Source organism: Balaenoptera musculus, chromosome 15, assembly GCF_009873245.2.
Source record: "Balaenoptera musculus isolate JJ_BM4_2016_0621 chromosome 15, mBalMus1.pri.v3, whole genome shotgun sequence".
Classification (NCBI taxonomy): domain Eukaryota; kingdom Metazoa; phylum Chordata; class Mammalia; order Artiodactyla; family Balaenopteridae; genus Balaenoptera; species Balaenoptera musculus.
In genome coordinates, this window is record NC_045799.1 from 79960891 (window position 1) to 79969787 (window position 8897).

An 8897-nucleotide genomic window follows, 5' to 3' on the forward strand; every position below is an offset into this window, starting at 1 on the left:
TGTGAAATAATTACAGCAAAATTTAATTAGCATCCATCACCCCTTATGGATACAATAAAAAAAGTCCTCTTGTCCCTCTAAGTCACAGGACACAGCCCAATTCAATGTGAGTTATGACTCAACCTCAAACTCACTAAGGGGTATCGAGCAAGGCTGGCAGATTTGGCTGGTAAAGAAACAAACCTTTTTAGATTCAGACAGTTTATCATTTACATCAGGAGCAAAAGCAAGATCAGCCAAGATGGCAGCTCCCTGGGACCCTTCTTCAACAGGATGACCAAATTTTACCAAAACAAGAGAGGACAATGCAACACGAGGGGTGGGGCACCCTGATACTGAGGAATCAGTTCTGTGTAGTTTGATAGCTGGCAGCTGTACCCTAAGACGGGAAACCTCATACCTCACCAGAACCCAGGAGGTAATGAGAAAATGCCTTCCTGGAAGATGGGGAGGCAGCTTCCTAAGTTCTCATGTTCTGGGAGGGCCACAGGGCGTCCTGCCAACGTTCAGGTCAGCTGTGGTTAAGTCTTGCCTACATGGCCCATGTAGAGGCGCGCATGGTCGCCAGGGCAACAGGGAGGAACCCTTTCCTTTACAGAGTTAAGACTTCTCTTCCTTCCCCAGCTAAGGCTGGTGGCAGGAGAAAGCCTTAAGTCCAGGAAGGTGATTGTGGGTGGATTCTGCCCCCTCTCCCTGCTTACATCCTCACTTACTAGTTATGTTTTCATCCTGGTAGGGGCCAAAAGAGAGGAGGTGAGGCAATGAGATGGTTCCTCCCTGGCTGGATGCCTCGGCGTTTTCTTAGCCTGGCCAAAGTCTACAGCGGAATCCTCTTGCGGGCACTTTCTTGTTTCCTTCAGAGGACCAAATATTGGGTCTTTCTGAGGCAGTTCCTGTGATGTGATCTAAATACTTTCCCGGAGAAACTCCAGACATGCAGACTCCTATATCCCGAAGCCGCAGGCTCCTTTAGCTTTTTCAGACATGAGATGGAGAACAGGTCACGCTTTCTCAACCGCAAGGGAGCAAGTGGAAAGCACCTCTCTCCTTGGGAGGAACTCATCACAGCTGTAGCTCCCATCCTCCTTTTTCCTTCTCTCAACTCTTCCATGTGCTTGAAATAGGGGAGTGGATTCGGAAGACCCAGAGTCAGCCCATGACCATTTCCTTTGTAAATTCTGCATTCGATGATCTGCCTCTGGAATTTCACATCTATTGAAATGTTGAGCCTCAGTGGAAATTTTTAACATCACGTTACTGACCTCCAAAAATATTTGTCTCTTTTGAGTATCACGGACTCACGGTCTGTCACAAACTCAACTTACTCCCATTGACCATAATTTTATTTTTGCTTTTTGCTTTTGGCCAGTGGATAGCCCTTGAAGCTGGCTCTTTGTTCTTTGTAGTGATGGATCCCCAGTTAGCCTTGAAAGCATTCTTGCTTTCTGACAGCAAGACATTTTAGGCCCAGTTCGAGGTTTTCTGCCTCAAACATGGAATCAGCTACTCTTTCCAAGGAGCCTTGGTCTTGTATATTCAAACATGGTATTAGAGACCAAAAGTTGGGCCTTAGGAATGCAGACTTTTATGGTGTCACAGGAGTACTGGGGGCAATGCAGGATGACAGAACAGAAAAATTATCTTTTATTTAAAAACAAAAAAGATCATCAATTTATGTAAATATTTTAAACTTAATTACAATTTTACTTAGCCCTTTCTTATACTGATATCAAAGTCTTTTAGTTTATTTTCTCCTCTTTTCTGAGATAGAATCTTTTCTCCTCTCTGTGACATATAACATATTTTTACCAAATTTTATGTACTTTGCTTTAATATATTATACCAAATCATGTGTTTAAATAATAATGTTATCTAAAGCTTCAGAAGGTTTTACTTTTCTAAAACAAAATTGGATCTTATCCAAGAGTATTATAAAAGAATACCCGTGATCTCTTAGCTGTTTTGCTATTTCATTTTTTAACAGCTTTATTGAGGTAAAATTTATACACAATAAACTGCATGTTTATAGTGTATAATTTGATAAGTTTTGACATGTGTATACACTGTGAAACCATTAGCACATTCCAGATAATGAACATGGGCATTACCCGCAATAGTTTGTTTATACCCTTTTGTAATCTCTCCTTTTTGTTCCCCTCCCTGCCCACCCCCCATCTCCAGGCGACCACTGATCTGCTTTCTGTCATTATTGATGGCATTTTCTAGAATTTTATAGAAATGAAGCCATACAGTATGTACTCTCTTTTTGTCTGGCTACTTTCTTTTTTTAAAAAATTTATTTATTTTATTTTTGGCGCTTTGGGTCTTCGTTACTGCACACGGGCTTTCTTTAGTTGTGGAGAGTGGGGGTTACACTTCCTTTCGGTGTGCGGGCTTCTCATTGCGGTGGCTTCTCTTTGTTGCGGAGCACGGGCTCTAGGCACGCGGGCTTCAGTAGTTGTGGCACGTGGGCTCTAGAGTGAAGGCTCAGTAGTTGTGGCGCATGGGTTAGTTGCTCTGCGGCATGTGGGATCTTCCCGGACCAGGGCTTGAACCCGTGTCTCCTGCATGGGCAGGTGGATTCTTAACCACTGCGCCACCAGGGAAGTCCCTGGCTACTTCCATTTGGAATAATTATTATGAGATTCATCCAAGTTGTCATGTATATTAATTGTTCGTTCCCTTTTATTGATGAATAGTATTCCATTGTACAGTTATAGCATAATTTACTCATCTACTCAACTATTGATATACCTTTGAGTTGTTTCCAGTTTTTGGTCACTACAAATAAAGCTGCTATGAACATTCATGTGCAAGTCTTTCTATGGACACATGCTTTCATTTATTTTGGGTGACTACTTTGGAGTGGAATGGCTGGGTCGTATGGCACTTATATTTTTAACTTTTTAAGAAGCTACTGAACTGTTTTCCAAAGCATTTTAAACATTTTACATACCCACCAGCTGATGATGAGAATTCCAGGTGTTCCAGTCCTCACCAACACTTAGTATGTCAGTCTTTTTAATTTTAGACGTTACAATGGGTGGTTCAATTTCCATTTCCCTAACGACTAATGATGTTGAGCATCCTTTCATGTGCTTATTTGCCATCCATACATCTTGGATGAAGTGTCATTAAATGTTTGGTAGAATTCAGGAGTGAAACCATCTGGGTCTGGAGTCTTCTTTGTGGGGAGGGTTTAAACTACATTTTCAAACTCTTTAATAGATAGAGGACTACTGGTGTTATCCATTTTTTCTCGAATGAGCTTTGGTAGTTTGCATCTTTCAAGGAATTTGTCCATTTCATTTAAGCTGTCAAATTTACTGGCATAAAGTTGTTCATAATATTCCTTTATTATCCTTTAATTATCTGTAGAGTCTATAGTAATGTCACCTCTCTCATTCCTGATGATGTTAATCTACTGTCTTTTTGCTTGCATTATTTCCAGTGAGAAAACTATTGTCATCCTAATACGTAATGTGTCTTTTTCTCTGACTGCTTTTAAGATTTTTCTCTTTATCACTGACTTTTAGCAATTTGAGTATGATATGTCTTGATATAATTTTCTTCATGTTTCTCGCGCTTAGGATTTGTTGAGTTTCTTGGATCTGTAGGTTTCCAGTTTGCATCAATTTTTGAAAAATTTTAGCCATTATTTCTTCAATTTTGGGGGTCCTCTTCTCTCTTTCCTCTTCCCTCCTTTGGGGACTCCAATTACATGTATCAATATATTTAGCTGCTTGAAGTTGTCCCACATTTCACTGATGCTCTGGTCATTTTAAAACAGCTTATCTTACTTAATTTTATTTATTTTTATTGTGAATACATATATATATTTCTCATAAACGTTGCCATTTTAAGCCATTTTAAAAAATTGTATATGACACCATTCTTTATAGATTGGAAAAAGTAACCCTTTTTGTGAGTACATGATGAAAATTAATAAATTGTTCTCCTTATTAGGGCAAAATGAAAGCAATATAGTGTTGCTATTGTGAGGTTAAAACATTTCAACTTTTTAAACAGTGGAGCAGCATCCCCTCCTAGATATAAGATCAATGTCTCGGGCTTCCCTGGTGGCGCAGTGGTTGAGAATCTGCCTGCCAATGCAGGGGACACGGGTTCGAGCCCTGGTCTGGGAAGATCCCACATGCCGCGGAGCAACTGGGCCCGTGAGCCACAACTACTGAGCCTGCGCGTCTGGAGCCTGTGCTCCGCAACAAGAGAGGCCGCGATAGTGAGAGGCCCGCGCACCGCGATGAAGAGTGGCCCCCACTTGCCGCAACAAGAGAAGGCCCTCGCACAGAAACGAAGACCCAACACAGTTATAAATAAATAAATAAATTAATTAATTAAAAAAAGAATCAATGTTTGATTATTGCTTTCTTTTTTTTTGATGTTAGCAGTTGTTGAAGCTTAATGCCTAGGTTCATTTATTTATTGGGAGTTGCAAAATAATATTCAAGTTATATCCTTTTTTCTTATTTATTAGCTGGAATAGATTTATAAAGAGATGCTTCCTCTCACCTACTAAAAAATATGGAACGCTTCACAAATTGGCATGTCATCCTTGCGCAGGGGCCATGCTAATCTTCTCTGTATCGTTATAATTTTAGTATATGTGCTGCTGAAGTGAGCACCATTTTAGCCATTTTTAAGCGTACAATTCAGTGGCATTAATTACATTCACAATGCTGTGTAACCATCACCATAGCTATTTCCAAAACTTTTTCAACACCCCACACAGAAATTCTGTACCCATTAAGCAATAACTCTCTGCTTCCCTTTCCCCCAGACCCTGGTAACCTCTAATCTACTTTCTGTCTCTATGAATTAGATGGTGTTCTTTAAAGCTCCTGAGCACCAAATTTTAATCTCAATTAGTTTCCAAAACATTTGTCCAACTTAAAAAGCTCCAAGTTGAAAATTATAATACATAAACTACATGGGCATAAAACCTTTAATTTTGGGATTTCCCTGGTGGTTCAGTGGGTAAGACTCCGCGCCCCAAGGCAGGGGGACTGGGGTTCGATCCCCGGTCAGAGAACTAGATCCCACATGCATGACACAACTAAGAAGGCCACATGCCGCAACTAAGAAGTCTGCAGGTCCCAACTAAAAGATCCCGCATGCCGCAACTAAAGAAAAAAAAAAGATCCCACATGCCATAACAAAGATCCTGCGTGCCACAACTAAGACCCAGCACAGCCAAAATAAATAAATAATAAATAAATTTAAAAATAAAACCTTTAATTTTTTTCCCTTTAATTAGCTTTCTCCATCCAGTCCCAAACAGGGAGAATAAGGTCAGTGAGAGATCACACACAAGCCTCCTCTCCCCTCTAAGACCGGCTTCTTGTCCAATTTGTTTTGTAAGATCAGGATTCTTGATCATGTTAAAGTAGGAACCAGGAGGTTAATTTATGCTACAAGCCAACTGTTAGCTCAGGGACCAGCTGAGGGCTTTTTTGATTCCTCATCACACCGGTTTTTTCTCTGCTATTTCTGAACATTCTATTTCAAATACAGGCAATTTATCTTCATTCTTTAGAGCAGGGTTGTTAACCTGAGGTCCTGGGATGGTTTGTGGATAAACCATTCAGTAAGTCCATTTACTTCAAGGGGAATAAAATGACATCTTTATTTTAATTAACCTCTAACTAAAAACTACATTTCTTTCATTTAAGGAGAGACCACAGCAGTAGTAGCAGCACCTGTCACTTTAGAAGCACTCATAGAAATCAGTGATATTTTCATAGTACATCTTGGTTGTTGCAGAAACTTTGAAGTATCATTTACACTAATCCTACTGTGAAATTACCTTAGTCCATAGAGGTGCTACTAGAACTTGCTATTTAAGGTGTTAATAAACAAACACATATATTATCACATCACAAGTTAAAAAAATGTATTTTGATTACTTTTTGATTATGTTTAGTATTTCGACTGAATTTCAGTATAATTGGTTTTCTTTGCAAGCCTACTTCATGAGTTTTAAAAAATGCTTTAAAACTGTGCGGGGGTCTCTATGCTTCACCAGGCTGCCAAGGGGTCTGAGGCACAAAAGTGATTAAGAACCCCTGGCCTTTTGAGGGGCTCACTGTAGAAAACTTCCTACTTGCAGGATGGCAGTTTGGGTCAGATGCATCTTTTTAAAGGATTTTGGGAGAATGATTGAGATTCACTACTCAACATTTACATTAGTGTACTACTTTGCTGTCTCTTAACACTAGGCGTATAAGAACACTTCTTGGTGCCAGGAATTTTACTTCTTCTACCCCAAAAGGGCTCACACTTGGCTGGGTTAGAAGCGCCCGCCAGAAAAAACGATTTGAATCATCACTGGTACACCAGTTCCATTTCTGAAGGAAACTGACACCTTCAAGGCCATAAAATACCCAGCTTTCCATTTTGACGGGGCAGGCGCAAGTGTGGACCCTCGTCCTCCCCCAGCACACATACCTCAATTCTATGGCAGTGACCTCCTTGGAGCAAGTTCAGCCTTATGCCTGGAGGCAGGACACAGCATTTCCCACTTCTTGGTCTGGTTGGTGGGTGGCTGCAGAAGGGAAAACCCACCCCATGTGGTCAGGCCTGGGCGCCCTCCCAGGGAGACCCTGCACCCTTGGTTTACCCTGGAACCCTGTTTCCAGGTCACCCTTGGTCAAGTGCAAGGGCCCAGATCTAGCCTCAGCGTGGATCTGCCTCTGGGTCGAGGGCCCCCTCCTAGAAGAGTGTATTAATGGCAGTGGGTTGCCTTTCCACGGCTCTGAGTGCTTTATCTTGGAGATTTTGGGGTAGCCGAAAGCACCCTTCTGTGGCTTATGTAGGGGGGCATCTAACCCCACCTCTTACCTGAAGGTGAGCTGGGAGATGGACAGAAAAGGTTTGGATGGTGTAGTCCCGGGCTGGAGAGAGACCGACAGTCCTTCGGAGCCTCTTGGTGAAGACAGCAGACGTCTCTTCCTTCTCTTTAGGCATGGGGTTGGAGCTCGTGTTCTCCACAGCCCCCTTCAGGTGGAGCAATCCAAGCGGGTCCAGTAAGGGCTGTACCGTCCTCCAAAGCCTCAAGCCAGAGATTCCCTTGCACCTCCCCCATCCTCCCCCCTCCCCGCTTCCATCAGTCTATGGATGATCTTTCCTCCATCACTGGTCTCCTCCTCACCCTCTTCTATCCTGGTCCAGCTCATCACCCCTCACCCATCACCGCAGACTCCCTGGGCTCATTTTTGCCCCTTCCAATCCATCCTCCACTCATCCTTTGGTCCCAGGGTGATCTGTCTGAAATAGAAAACTGACCATCTCAGCCCCCATTTCAAACTGGCTCTGGTCCCCAAAAACCCTCCATTTCTGGCCTGGCTCTCAAGGCCCTCTCAGCCCAGCTGGTCTCATCTCCCACTCCCTGCCCCGGCCTCTGCAGGCTGCCATGCCCTCCCAGTCACCAGGGCACGTCCTCTGTGTGGTCCCAGCGCACGGCTCATCTCTCTGGCCGTCCACCCACCTACCCCACGGGCCTGGCCATGCACCAAGCAGGCATCTGAAATGCTCGCTGAGGAGCAAAATCTTGAGAATGTCACCACCATCCGTGCAATTGCTATGGCTTCCCCAGAGTCCCACCAAGTCCGGGCTTTCTGGAAGCTCCACTTTGAGTGACAGGCCTGAGGGTCTCACCCTGGGGGCCACACTGTGGAGACAGCGCCTCTTTTCATTTGACCTCTTGTTGCTGGGCCTCCGTGCCACAGCCCTTGGAGAGCCCTCGGAGATGGCCATCATCTTTTCCACCATTCTCCCATGAATCCACTTTAACCTGGGAACACCTTAGGAACAGTATCTGACTGCCATCTTCAGAGTGGGCACAGACCTTCTCCCACTTTCTCATGCTCTGGGTACCTGGTTCAGCCTTCAGTGCCTCTTGCTTACTCCTGGGCCCAGATTCCTGCCTTGAGCTCTCAGCAGGTAAAGTGGCCTCCAAGGTGGCCGACTGTGTCAGGAGGGAGAGGCAGGAGGGCTGAAGAATGGCAGACCCCGTGTTCAAGTCTCAACTCCACCCCTGAGGCCACTGAACCCTTCCACTGAGGGAGCAAGGATGAAGCCTCAGGCTTGGGGGTGATGTCTGGGGTTCAGCCGTCTTGCCACTGGGCAGACTCCTGCTGCCGGAGGGGTAAAAGGCAGCCAAACAGAGCTCTCACCAGCCCCCTGTCCTCTGCCCAGCCTGAGCCTCACCCCCACACCCCCCGAGGGGGATGGGGGCTTGCACTTGGCCTGGCATAGACCCCAAACCACCAAGGGGCACGGGCAAGAGCACGGAGCAGCTCCAGCCGCAAGGATGGAGATGCCAGAAGCTGAGGTACAGGGTGTTCTGAGCACCAGCCTTGTACTCCCTCACCATGGTGGCAGCAGGAGTGCTGCTCGGTCACTTCCTGGTCATTTGGTGAGTCGGGACTGGGTAACTCAAGCAGAAAAGCTCTGGGAGCCCCCCAGGGGCGCTGGTGCCCCTCATACGGGGAAGGGCTTGCAGGTGCTGCAGTAGCAGTCCCAGGAGGATTAACTGTCTGGGGCTCTGAAATGCACATCATGGATGCAAGCCCTGCAAGGGCGCTCCTGGGCAGAGGGACCATGGGTCCATGGCCCCAGGCGGGGAGGCAGAGTTTGGACTTGGTGAGGGGGAGGGCGCTTTGGTACAGCAGGAGCAAGATCCTTCTCAGACGGACCACTGCCTGAGGGCTGGGGTGCTGGGACCTAGAGCAGGCTGTGTATCCAGGTGGGAGCCACAGCTGGACCTCCACCTGCAAGGAGGCAAGGGGTTGGGGTGGGGGGTGGGAGGACCCTCTAGGCCACTTGCAAGTTTGAATCTAGGTCAAAGGCGAGAAGCCCAGCCTCTTCCACTGCCCAAT

General features: G+C 45.3%; 1 non-coding gene across 1 annotated transcript; it reads right to left on the minus strand.

Moving 5' to 3' along the window:
• Positions 1–4536: 4536 nt before the first annotated feature.
• LOC118882138 lies at positions 4537–4643 on the minus strand. The gene has a single exon (XR_005016690.1). It is a non-coding gene; the product is annotated as a U6 spliceosomal RNA (small nuclear RNA).
• Positions 4644–8897: the final 4254 nt, after the last annotated feature.